Raw genomic sequence first — 12,471 nt, 5'->3', positions numbered from 1 at the left:
AAGTTAAGTCTCATTTCAGGGGGAAAGCACAGTTTGGGACATGCAGCACTACTTCACCTCCTGCCCCACAGGGAGGATGCTTCTAAAATCCCTGGGGGATGTGCTCCCAGGAAAGGGCCCCTTGGTAGCACTGCCTCCGTCTCTGGCTCATTTCAGTGGTTTTGTTTAGGCCAACAGCATGATGGGAATGTATTTTTGGCACAGAAATCTGTGAATGCCATCAGGTGAAAATTCTAAATTCACCAGAATTCCCCTTCCCTGCCCCCAGGTCAGATGTCCCATTTGTATCCTGCAGGCAGGGCAATGCTGATTATGTAGTTTACAGTTTCTAACATATTCTGTATTATGAAGCAGATTATTTTTGTTTTCATTCTCTCAAGGGGGCACAATCAATATCAAATTGATACTGGTGCACAAGGAGTTCCAGCTGAACTTGGGGGAGAACTTTGCTGTGCAGTGAGTGAGCAATGAACAGATTGTTCAGAGAGTGTGTGGAGTCTCCCTCACTGGAGATATTCCAGAGCCATCTGGAAACAATCCTGTGCAATGTCCTCTGGGATGATGCTTGAGCAGGAATTTTGTGCCAGATGACTCCAATGTGGTCCCATCCAACCTGACCCATTCTGTGATTCTGTAAAATGCCATTGGAGTTGTTTAGAATTTTAACTTCCCTGTTAGATTTTAATGTAATGAAATCCTTCCGTGGTTTTTCCCTGAACACTGTGGTTGGAGATGTTTTCCTTCAGTAACTTCCACCTGGACACAGCAGAGAAGCCTTTCCAATGTGTAAGGCTTGTGAACATGTTTACTTGCCATCTGGCTTTCAGATCAGATGTGGTTGCACACTGGGTGTTCCTTCAGGCCCCTCAGTTCCCTTTGCATCCAAAACCCAGCCTGGCTCCAGTGACACCTTGGGGCTGCCTCAGGCTTTGGGAGAAGGTGCATGTCCCTTCTGATCTGACAAAAATAGTTCATCTGTCACTAATTACTACAGCCATGTGCTAAGGCCGTTCTTTTTCACAACTGGAAAACATAATCTGAGGTCTATTTATTTACTAAACTGCAGCCAGTCAGTGGAATGGCACTTTTATTTGCTCAGCAGTGCTAAACTTTAAAAGCCCTGTTCTCTCTTGCTTACTTAAGCATCAATCTTTAATTATAGCTCTTGAATCCACATGTAAGATGTATGTGTACCCTTTGGGTACTTTTGTTTCAGGTTGAGACCTGTAACAAATCATCTCTTTGGGCTGTTTGAGGATTAAGTGTTGAACAATGGATTGATTAGCAAGATCATTCCAAGCCTTGGGCAGTGCAAGTTGAGTTTTTTCATGTAATTCCTATTCATGCTGCAGCACCTCTGGGCAGGGAACAGGCAGGCTGTTGCAATTACTGGGCTCTTGGAAGATGGAGCTATATTTAGCCTGAGTTTGGCTTTAAATAAGCTTATTTAAGAAGGGTAAGTTAATAGAGGAGTGAGTGTTTTGAGAAGCAGTGAGTTTTCCTTACCCTGGTGCTGCTAAACAAGCTTTCAGTAAACACCAGTTCCTGGGCTCTGTGCAGTGGAGTGAAGGCAGATCCCCAGCCTGTGAAATGGTCCCTGGTGGCCTCAACACTTGATCCCTGTCCCAGGCTGTCCTTCCCACTGCAGTATTGATATCAGCAGCCAGATGGGAATTTCTGGGGTTACAGTGGCCATCTCCAGGCAGAGCTCTCTGGAAAAGGAAGCTGGGGCCCTTCTTTCAGTATACCTGCATCCATGCCAACCCTTTTAATACTCCCTGCTGCCCATTAGTAGTACCTTTGGCCCACATCCTTGCTCTCAAAGTAGCCAGAAATCCAGAAATCCATCTTCCAGAAATGCCCCACTGATGTCAATATTTCATCCTGACTTTTTGCGTTACAAAGGAGCAAAACTGGGCTGGGGTACCCCTGGCCTGTTTAAATCCCATCAGACCCCTCCCCCTGCTCTGTGCCTTTCTGCTGTTCCCACAGTAAATTATCCATTTTTTCCTGGGTAATGACAGTTACTCATGCAATCCTTGTTTCTGCTGTGCTACAGCTGAAATTCTCCCACATTGCTGAGATGGTTGGGTTGGGAGCCCTGGGACAGCCTGGATTTCTCCTGCATTATTACAAAATGTTATCTTAATCCCTGCTCATTGCAGAGAGCCTGGGGGATTCATCTGTGCAGCTGGAGAGGTGCAGCAGAAATCCCCTGGTTATCTGCTGTGCCTCAAGCACAGAGCAGGGATGGGGCACTGGAACAGGGGATTGTGACTTCTTTATCAATAAGCTGTAAAGCTCCTGGAGAGTAATGTGTGTCAGGCTCTGTCAAAAGATCTATTGAAGACAAGACTTGAAGGCTGACTTTGAAGTGTGCTGATTAGCACTAAAATTTCCTTTAAATCGAACTGCCAAGCTCTAAGTGTCTTGAAAATGTCTGCTTTGGGGAAAAGCTCACTGATACTTTTTTTAAGCTTTTATATTTTAACCAGAAGTAAGTGCTGAGATTAACCAGAGGCTTCTCTTCTCTTATGTGATCAAACCACCTTTCAAGTTTCTTTTGAAAGATGGACCTGTGTTTTCCCTTTCAGAAGAGGAGCTGTTGTATTGAATTTGTATTGATTTCCATTTTTGGTAGCAGACAGAACAATTAATTTAGTACACAAATGCACCCATCAGGTTACAAGCTGTTTGAAATTAATAGGAATTTGGGTCTTCTTCCTGTAATGAATGTGTGTGAAAACCTGCAAGGAAAAAGGAGCTCTCCCAGGTGATCTGGAGTGCTGAAATTTGGCAGCAGCAGAAGGCAGCCCCTGGGGAGGATGCTTCACTCTGGGGTGTTTATGAGGAATAAACATGCAAAATGTGATGCTCCTCATGAATATGTGCTTCCTTTTTTCTGAAGGAATGCTTCCTGTATTGCTGGTTAAAATCCTAAATTAGGAACACAGAATGGGTTGGATTCGAAAGGACCTTAAAGATCATTTAATTCCAACCCCCTGCCATGGGCTGGGACACCCTCCATGATCCCAGGTTGCTCCAAGCCCTGAGCAACCTGGCCTGGAACACTTCCAGGGATGGGGCAGCCACAGCATCTCTGGACAACAACTTTCTGTATGTCAGCACCCTCACAATAAATAATTTCTTCCTAATACCCATTCTAAATTTTCCCTCTTTCAGTTTGTACCCATTACTCCTTGTCTTGCCACTGCAGTTCCTGAAAAAGAGGTCTTCACACAACCTTCTCTTCTTGCAGAATTATTCTTAGTTAATAATTTTGTGTCATTATGGTTGTGTTGCTTCTGGTGAAAGGTGACTGAAAGGCACCAATTCTGAGTTTTGAAGAAGCTTTTGCCTCTGAAATATCCTGGGGAGGGTCAGTCTGACTCAGGTTGCACAGCTTTGTAGCAGCTTTTGGATGAAGTTCATGATTTTGTTTTCTCTAACATCATGTTTCTCATTATATTAATTTGATTTTTTTTTTCTTTTTTAGTAAGGAGTTGTAAAGTTAGAAAGGGGTAGATTTATTCTTTGGCTTTATCACCAGATTTAAAGGTGTGTATAGCTATGCACATGTATCAAAATTCACTGCACAGCCTTTGTGAAGTAAAAAAATACATCTCCTCGTGCAGTTTCAGTGGAGGCTGTGCCTGGAATAATTTATTTTTGCTCATGTCTTCATATGGCTTTGGGTATGAAGAGCCATTTAAAATAAATCACTGAATCAATTAAGTAAAATGCTTTTGATAGGATTAAAATTTGCCATTTTGTGGCCAGCAGCAAAGATGTGGTATCTGTTGGAGCTTGTGTGGCTGGGGCCCCAGAGCAGTGCCATTGTTTGTTGCCTGCACTCATCTAAGGAAGATGAGAAAAAACAAATTAATTTTTTTGTGTGTGTCTTCAAAGATAGAGGCAGTAGATCCTCAGAGAGGCTGAAGTAAAGGCAAAAAGTTTTTCCCAAAGGGAGACTGAAGGACTTTAGAGGTGGAAATTATGTGGAAAATATGGAAATATGAAAACAATATGGAATAGGATAAAAATCTTTTTGCTTACAAAGAAGTCATAACTTTTGGTTAAAAAACTCAATGTTTTAGAGATTTGTTCTTTTATTATCAGCAAAAAAGGAATTTTCTGGGAGAAGCGGAAGGATCCTTTGCCCCCTTCAAAATGGTCCAGCAAAAGAATTGGAAGCAATCACATGATGAAGAGTCAGTGAAAACAATTTTTGTTTTTTTTTCTTTTGACAGTGCTGAGTTTGAGATGAAAATCTGGTTTTGAGTCCTTGTTCAATATTTCCTGGCTGTAGTGTGGACCCTGGCTGTTCTTACCCTTTTGTTTGCTGCTTTCTGTCAGGAACTCTGTGGTAGATTTTCAGATGTGCTGTGGCTTTAGGTTCTCCTCAGTTCTCAGCTTGTTTACTCGATGTGCTCAGTGCAGAGCTGAAAGCCATCCCTGGAACACATTTGGTTTTGCTCAGTGTGAGCTGAGCTCCTTTGGAAATAGGTGGCCTGACTCTGTCACGGGGAAAACACCGTGTGCTCTTCAGCCTTGGGTAGTCCCATGTGAAGCCAAGGAGGAGCCAGGACAGGCTGAGCATCCCCAGCCAGGCTGAGTGGTCAGGGAGCAGCACCCAGGTAAAACTTTGGGCTCCTTGCATGACCTGGATAAAAGCATTTTTAAAAAGTCAAAGTCATCTTGCTCAGCACATTCACACTTTCTTTCTCCTGACAAGACAGACTCTGAAGGTGCAAATCTAATGGAATCTGTCATTTTAATGTCATAGATTTTCACCCTCTCATCAGTGTGAGCACAGGCCTGCAGGGAATTTGCAGTGTGAGCTCTGAGATCTCCATCCTGTGAAGAACCTCATTTATTAACCAGAGCCAGCTGCACAAAGCAGTGGTTTTTCAAACACCAAATTACCTATTTGAAGGAATAACACCCACAAACTTGTTCTCTTTTTTGACCTAATCCAAAACCAAATAACAGGTTTTTCATCCCTGAGACTGTGGCATAATTAAATATTTTTTTTCAGATATTAACAATTTTGAAGATGAATTAGAGATCTATATAGCCTCAGATCTTACAGAGGTTCTAACAGATGTCTGTAAGAAAAATACAGGGAGTGTGTAAAACAATTCTCCATCTCCCTGAGCCCAACTCCTCACAGGGGTAGTGTAGCAGAAAGCATGCATGAGATTGTTAAACACAGCCCATTTTCACTAATTTATAATCACTTCCTGTCTCTCTGTGTGCAGGGAAATAATCCATGCTCACTGCTAAGCACCTCCTATGTTACCCAAATATATCAGGAGTCATGCCAGCAAGAACCAGCCCTTTCTATGATTCCATGATGCTGTTGGTGGGAAAAGTGTTGTAAATTCAGCCATGCTTTACTGGGAACTTTCAGAAAATTCAGATATCTGCATCTGGCTTTGTATTTTCTGTAAATATTGACCTAACTATTAAGAGCAAATGTGATGAGGTGAAGACCTTTAGTCACCTAAGCAAAAAATTCACCCAGCCTTCAACCTGCACCTTGCCATCCTCTCCCTGGGACTCTCAAACAGGTTATTGCCTTTTCCCACAGGGAAATTTTGAGGAAATTGAGCAATTTGCATTTGCAGCTGAATGCTTTCCTCAGCTTCTGTCCCTCCCTCAGCTTTGAGACAGACTGTGCAGCATTCCATAAGAAAAGTGAAATTGCCCTGGGAAAAAAAAAAAAACAAACATGTCTGTCTTTTCCTCCTGGAGGGGTGAGGCAGGAAATGCTCCAGAGCATCACTGCAGGTGTGGGCACTGTGAGGATCTGCTGGGGCCATGGCTGGGCCAGAGATGGGCAGGGAGGAGAAAGAAAAAGGAACTCCTGGATCATCTGCACAAGAAACTACATGGCCTGTACATGTGGATTTAGTAATTTTTGGTGTGAGTGTTGTCCAGGGTGAGTCTTTCTGCATCTATCTGTACCTTTCTGTATCTTTCTGTGTCCTGAATAAAACTTCTAAAAATGACAGAACAACAAGTGGATAAAAGTGGAATTCTATTCTCAATTTCGTTGCACCCATATTTTATGGAAAAAGTTGGGGTTCTTTCAAATTCATGAACATTTGGTTAAGCACTTTATGGGAATGGTGAGCCAGCATTCTCCCTGTAAAATATTTCATTTCCAGATTTACTTGCTACCAGAACTTGGCTCGTGCACAGTTGAACCACAGACTGTAAATACAACACAAATAACAAATGCCTTCTCCAGTTCTGCTTCCTGTGTTATGGGCAAGCATGAGCAGATGTTTTAGAAGGCCAGTTCATCCTCTCTCACTTCATTTTCTTCCCCAACCCCTGTATTTGTTCCAGGCTCTTTCCATTGGAGTGACTGATACCAGTTTGGTACCTGTCTGACTGGGGGTTTAACTGAAATTTAGCTAAGTGTGTCTAATCTAAAAAATGCCCAAGACACACATTAGAATTAATTCACAAACCTCCCCCTTCCTCCATGCCTGACTCATTTGCCTCTTTTTGTTGATATTAAAATACAGTCCTGCTGATTTGCCTCTGTGACTAAATGTACTCTCAGAAAACCCTTTTCTTAATCAGTTCTCTGGATTTTTCTGTGCTATTTGGGATTTTTTAAAATACTCTTTCATTGGAGCTGCCTGTTGCATTCTAAGATGTAATCACAGCTAGAAAAAGGTTGAAAGAATTCTCTAGGCAAAATAATGGAAACAACTTTTTGTCTTGGCAAGTTAATGCACAGTTTCACCTTTGCATGTACAGTGGCTACAGCAGCTGAACATTTTGTGCTGTTGGTACTTGTTTTCATTAGAAATGTGAGGTGATGTGACTTTTCCTATTATTATCTGATTTCTCTTTAGGGGAAAATGTCACTATGACCTGATTAAATTAACATTCTTGAGGCAATTTCTGGCTGTGAACTTTTCTCAGAAAAAAAACCAAAACACTCATATGTGCTGATCATCTTGAACTTTAGCATGAATTTGGTATGCACTAATTCTGCTGGCAAATTGTTAATTAAGAAAACCCTGAATTATGCCTTGAAAAGCTGTTAACAGTCAATCACAAAGGTATAGACAAATATCTCTTTCTTTTAGGGTTCCCCTACAATGACTTGTGAACAGTAATCTTAGAAATAATTTCGTTATTTCAGGATTTCAAAAATCTCAAGAAGATTGAATGGGTGGTATAATAGATACAGAAAATCATGAGTTAACTAATTTTAAAATTGATTTGGGATAAGGAGAAAATATTGCTGTGAAATATCTGGGACCCCTTCATCAAATTCTGTGGGAGCAAGAAAGAAAAACTTACTTGTAGATTTCTGCTTAAGAGTAGTCATTACAGGTTTACAATCTGAAGTAAGAAACAAGGATTATGATGTCATAAAGTGTTCAGAAGAAAATAAGAGTGCACAATCTCAACCTCATATAGTTTCCAGACAGTAGATTTCAGCCAGAAAACCTTTCCAAGCTTCAACAGACCCGATTTTACTGGGAGTTTAGAGGAGCACAATGCAGTAATGAATCAAAATTAAATTATTAGACATCTCTCAACTGTGCACATAAAGGCAGGTTGTGGTGGATGTGTTTCCAGGGATGGTGTCTTGGTTTGAAAAGACTGGTGTCTGCTAAGGAAGGCAGGAGCCTCCCTTGAAATAGGAAATATAAATCCCCTCCCTCTGAATTATTGTAATTTTGAAATTAAGGGGCTCTCAGGAAAAGATATGGGAGTAGGAATAGCAGTTTTTTTATTAGGGAAACAAATAAAAATAATATAAAAATGCAGTAATACAAAGCAACCCTCACAGAGAATATGACCTGACACCTTGTGGGTCAGGGTGGTGGCAGCAACCTGATTGAATGGTGGCTGCAGCCCTCCTGCAGTGACAGGTGTGGTTCTGTTGGAGCAGTGATCCTGTAGAAGGGTGGCATTTTCCTCTGAGGGTGCAGTGGTGATGTAGATGGGCCTGGGCTTCCTCTGGGAACCCAGTGGGAAAGACTGGCTGTGGTGCTCCAAATCTCAGATTATATCCAGGTAGGAATACTTGGCTCCTCCCCCTGGGTGGAACATCTCCCAGTGGGATGATGTAATTTTATCAGCCATGCAGTGACACTCAAGGGCCCATTAACAGAAGATATCTCCTCTGAGGGAAGATTAGTCTTGGCAGAGATAGAGAAAACTGTCCCACCTGGTTTTAACAGGTGGCCCAATTAACAGAAGAAAACTGCCCCACCTCTAACAGATGGCAATAGAATACACACCCCCAGCTACATCTTGCATTTCCAGCCTAAGGCAGATGCCCTGCAGGCTGTGGCTCTCAGGGCTGGTGTGGAGCTCCCAGGCAAAGACAAACACATTATCCTTGCAGAAAGGGTTTAATGGCTGATCTGTGTTAGGCTGTGACAAAGCGAAGGTAAATCTGTCTTCTTCTCATGGCATAGATGGACAAGGGACCTCATCAAAACAAAGATCAGAATTTAGTGAAGTATCTATAAATATTCACTGTTTTATGAATGACTATCTCCTATATAATGGTTAGAATTCCATTTAAGTTCTTGGGAATGAAGGAAGAGCACTGAATGCTTCACTCACACCTGCATTTTTTCCCTAGAGTTAGGTTCCAAAGTAGCTCTGTACTTCACTTTTGTTACTATTACTCAGAAAAAAAACCCAAAAGCTGGATAGAAGTAGAAAACTTTTCTGTCCTTATTGCTAAAAGAAACTGCCAGTGTGATGCTTCAGTTTGATCTGTGCTTCCTGGTTTTGGTCAGGCTGAAATAATTAAATCATGGCTCCTCTATTTTTCTCTGCAGAAATTAATTAAACTCTTTTCCCTAGAGAAAAGCTCAGGGACCTTGGAAATGTGCATTACACCAGCTCCTACCAGCACATTTGTGTGCAAATGTGCAGCTTATGTATAATTTATGTGGATGCTCTTGGATAATCTGTGCATGTTCAGCAGTGGCTGGTTAGTGTGTAATTCCCTGTCATGATATGCCTGAGTCTTTTTTTGAACATCATTTACCAGTCCTCAAGGGATTGCTCTCAAAGTTCTAAAATTTCCAGCTTTCATTCCAGTAATTATCTTTTATCCTTCCTTCTGAGCCTTCCAGGGGACATTATTTTCAAATGCCGTGTTTGCACTGCTAATGTAGTTATTTATTAAATCATTTTCTGCTTCTTGGGTAGACTTTTTCTCAAGTTCCAGTCTGTGTTATAAGGTCCAGCCTCTGGCTGGGAGCTCTCAGTATCCCAGCAGAGATCCTAACACTGGTGTGCCATCTTTTAGAGGGAGAAATTGCAAACAGCAAGGGATTTAAAATAAACAAATAGATCCCTCCTGAACATTTGGAATGGCTGAAGTGAAGGCTTATCCACCATCATGGGTTTGCATGTTTTCAAATCTCTTATTCCTTTAGGAAGAAAATGTTTTTAGAGGGTAACACTTCAGCTTGCACATTTTTGGCTGGGACTTTACTCAGTTGCCATGTGGGACATTAGGCTCTTGGAATGTGAAGGCTCTAAAATTAACCCTCTGAGTGTAGAGGGCTCTTATACAGAATTTTCTCCATGGTGCTGATGGTATGATTTATACTGCAGTAAAAACATCATGAAAGAGTGGTTTAGAAAAAAAAATTGGGTCTGTTCTCATTGACCTGTCCAAGACTGAGCCAGGCTCATCTTCTTACCATGGCCATGAGTTCCAACCTCAGCTCTCTGTGCTGGGGTCACTCAGTGCTCCACCTCTCCTTTGGTCTCTGCCTCTCAGTGAATATAATCTGTTAAGACTATTTTAAGTAATTTCAGTGCTTCATTTGGTTCTCCTCACGTTTTAGTTCTTACCCTGCTCATTTTATCATCTCCCAATTAATCTACTTTGGTCTCAGAATATCAACCCTCTTGTTAAAAATATACTATCATAGTAAATGAGATAAACACATGATAAATTTACTTGCCTTAAACATATATTTAATATTTTAGATATATAATTAGAAAATAAATTCTCTGCTTCTTTGCATGTTGAAATAATGAAAACCCCACCTTGAGCCAAAGTTTGATTCATATAAAAGCTTTTTGGATTTAATGATAGCTCACAATTTGAGGACAATAACAGCATTAGCTTTGCAACACTTGGTGTAGTGTGAACAAGAATTAGTCATTTAGAGGTGATTAGTTTGCTTGTGGAGAAAAAGTACAAACAATACAATGCCTGTTTCAAGAATTAGGCAACACTTTTTGTTGTTATATTTTGTATAGAAGCAGAGGTACTTTTGTTTCCTCTCATATTAATGATCAAAAAGCCCTTAAACCCTAATTTGTCCTAATTCAGAACACTTAGACTGCCTTTTTTTTTTTTTTTAATATTGCAAACGTTCTTGGTTCTGCTTCCCTTACTAAGAAGTGAATAAGTAGCTCTTTTATTAGAAATGCATTGAGAGAATCTTAGAATCATTAAAATTGGAAAAGATCTTTAAGATTATCAAGGCAAACCATCAACCCAGCACAATGACTAGTCAAAAAAGGAGATTTTATTTGCAGGATTTGCTTTTACTACCTTTAGCACCTGTGTAATATTGCAACGGTATGACACAAAAATGCCTCTCAGGATAATTGGAGGACATTATTTTAATAGTTATCTTAAAAGAAATTTAAAAAGAAATTTAGAAAGGAAATTTTAAAAAGAATTCAATCTCTTACTGACTTTAATATTTAAAAGGACAAAGTGCTCATAAACCCCATAGACCAGGAAATTAAAATGTCAATATTTTCTCAGAAACTGGGGTACTTCTACATTTGTAGTTCCATATAGTCACATCTAACTGTCACAAAGACAAAAATCATCCTTAGTCCAAAGGCAAATATTGCTTTTGACTGATTTAAGCTGCCAGGAATACACCAGGTCTGTGCCTGTCCCTGCTGCCCATCAGGAGAAGATTAAACCAGCCCAGGCAGGGTGAGTTGGCAGTAGGAGCATTATCAGGCTCACAGCATCTCTCTGGCCCTGGTGCCAGCCAGGATTTCCATTCTGTGAACAAACTCTGGTCTCCAAAACGAGGTAGCTACACCCAAGCCCTCTTTTGGCAACATTTCCTGGCCCAGAGTTGGGATTTCTTGGCTGGGTGCTGGTTTGTTGTGGCCAGCTGTGTGGTGAGAAATTCAGCTTTAGTGCAGGTGGCAGACTGAGTGCCAGGGAAGGATTTCCCAGCAGTGATGGGGTCAGTGAAACCTGAGTCACCCTGAAGTCTGAAATCAGTGGAAATGGGGTGAGGTAGATAATGTGCAAGGACAAGGGAGGTAATTAGGAAATAGTGTGAGGAACTGCTCTTAGGTTTTTTCCTGGGCTCAGCTTATCTTGACAATAAAGTCTTTTCCCAACACAACAATACCGCCAATGGTCTCAACAGAACCCTCGTCCCACTGATGTCAAAAAGCTGGATGGTCTCCAATGTTTTATCACAGAAAACTTTCAAAAACACAGAGAAAATGAATAACTCAGGTATGGGATATAAATACATATAAAATATATTAAAATTATATAAAATACATAAAATATACAAAATATAAATCCTGGGTGTAGTGTCTCACACCCATTACAATACATGTTCAAGAGAAATGGGAACACTTCCTTTGTACTATTTTCCAGAACAGATAATTATTTTAAGGCAATAATCTTCTGCTGTGATTAAATATATATATATATATGGGGGGTTTTTTTGTTGTTTTTTACTAACTCCACCTTTAGTTTTTAATTAATCCACTAGAAATGGATCAACGATGAAAGCTCCACAAGCTGATATTTCACATCTCCAAGCACATCTCCAATGCCTTCTAGGTGGCTTGAGAAACCTACAGTTTTTCTTGGTGGCATTGAAGGTAATTCTGTTTAGGCTGGGTTTTTTTGGTGGTAAAATTGTTAATTTGCTGGTAGAACCTTCTTAGCACTGTGCTGCCTGCAGAGACTTGCCTGCCCCCACACCTGCTCTCACCCAGCTGGGACAATCCATGTTGGCAATGAACTATGGGCATAACCCAGAACAGGTAAAACAGTCTCCAAAACACCTCACCTCTCCTTGGTTTTCCTTCCAAATAAATAAATTCCAGCCTGGTCCAAGGACTAAAATGTGTAACATGCACAGGGAAGCAACAGTGCCTGGGAAGAGAGCAGGGAGAGAGGGGAAAAGGGAAGTGATAGACAGAGCTGAGGCGTGGAATTGCACAGGGAGCTGAAAAGAGGAGATGTCCCTGCCCTGAAGGGGATTTTGGGGATTGTTGCATCACAGAAGATGCAGTTTAAATGAATGAGGATGTATTTTCAGAAACTCTCCTTTTTTCTTGTAGTCCTTTGAGCCTCTTTCATCTTCCAACCCATTTTACTTCACGATTTTTCTCTCTTGCTTTTACCAGGTTGAAGACATTTCTTTTTTTCCCTACCTTCTCCTGCTGTTGCTGCAT

The sequence above is a fragment of the Serinus canaria genome, chromosome 3, assembly GCF_022539315.1.
Source record: "Serinus canaria isolate serCan28SL12 chromosome 3, serCan2020, whole genome shotgun sequence".
Taxonomy (NCBI): Eukaryota; Metazoa; Chordata; class Aves; order Passeriformes; family Fringillidae; genus Serinus; species Serinus canaria.
Note: the sequence above shows the minus strand (reverse complement) of the source record.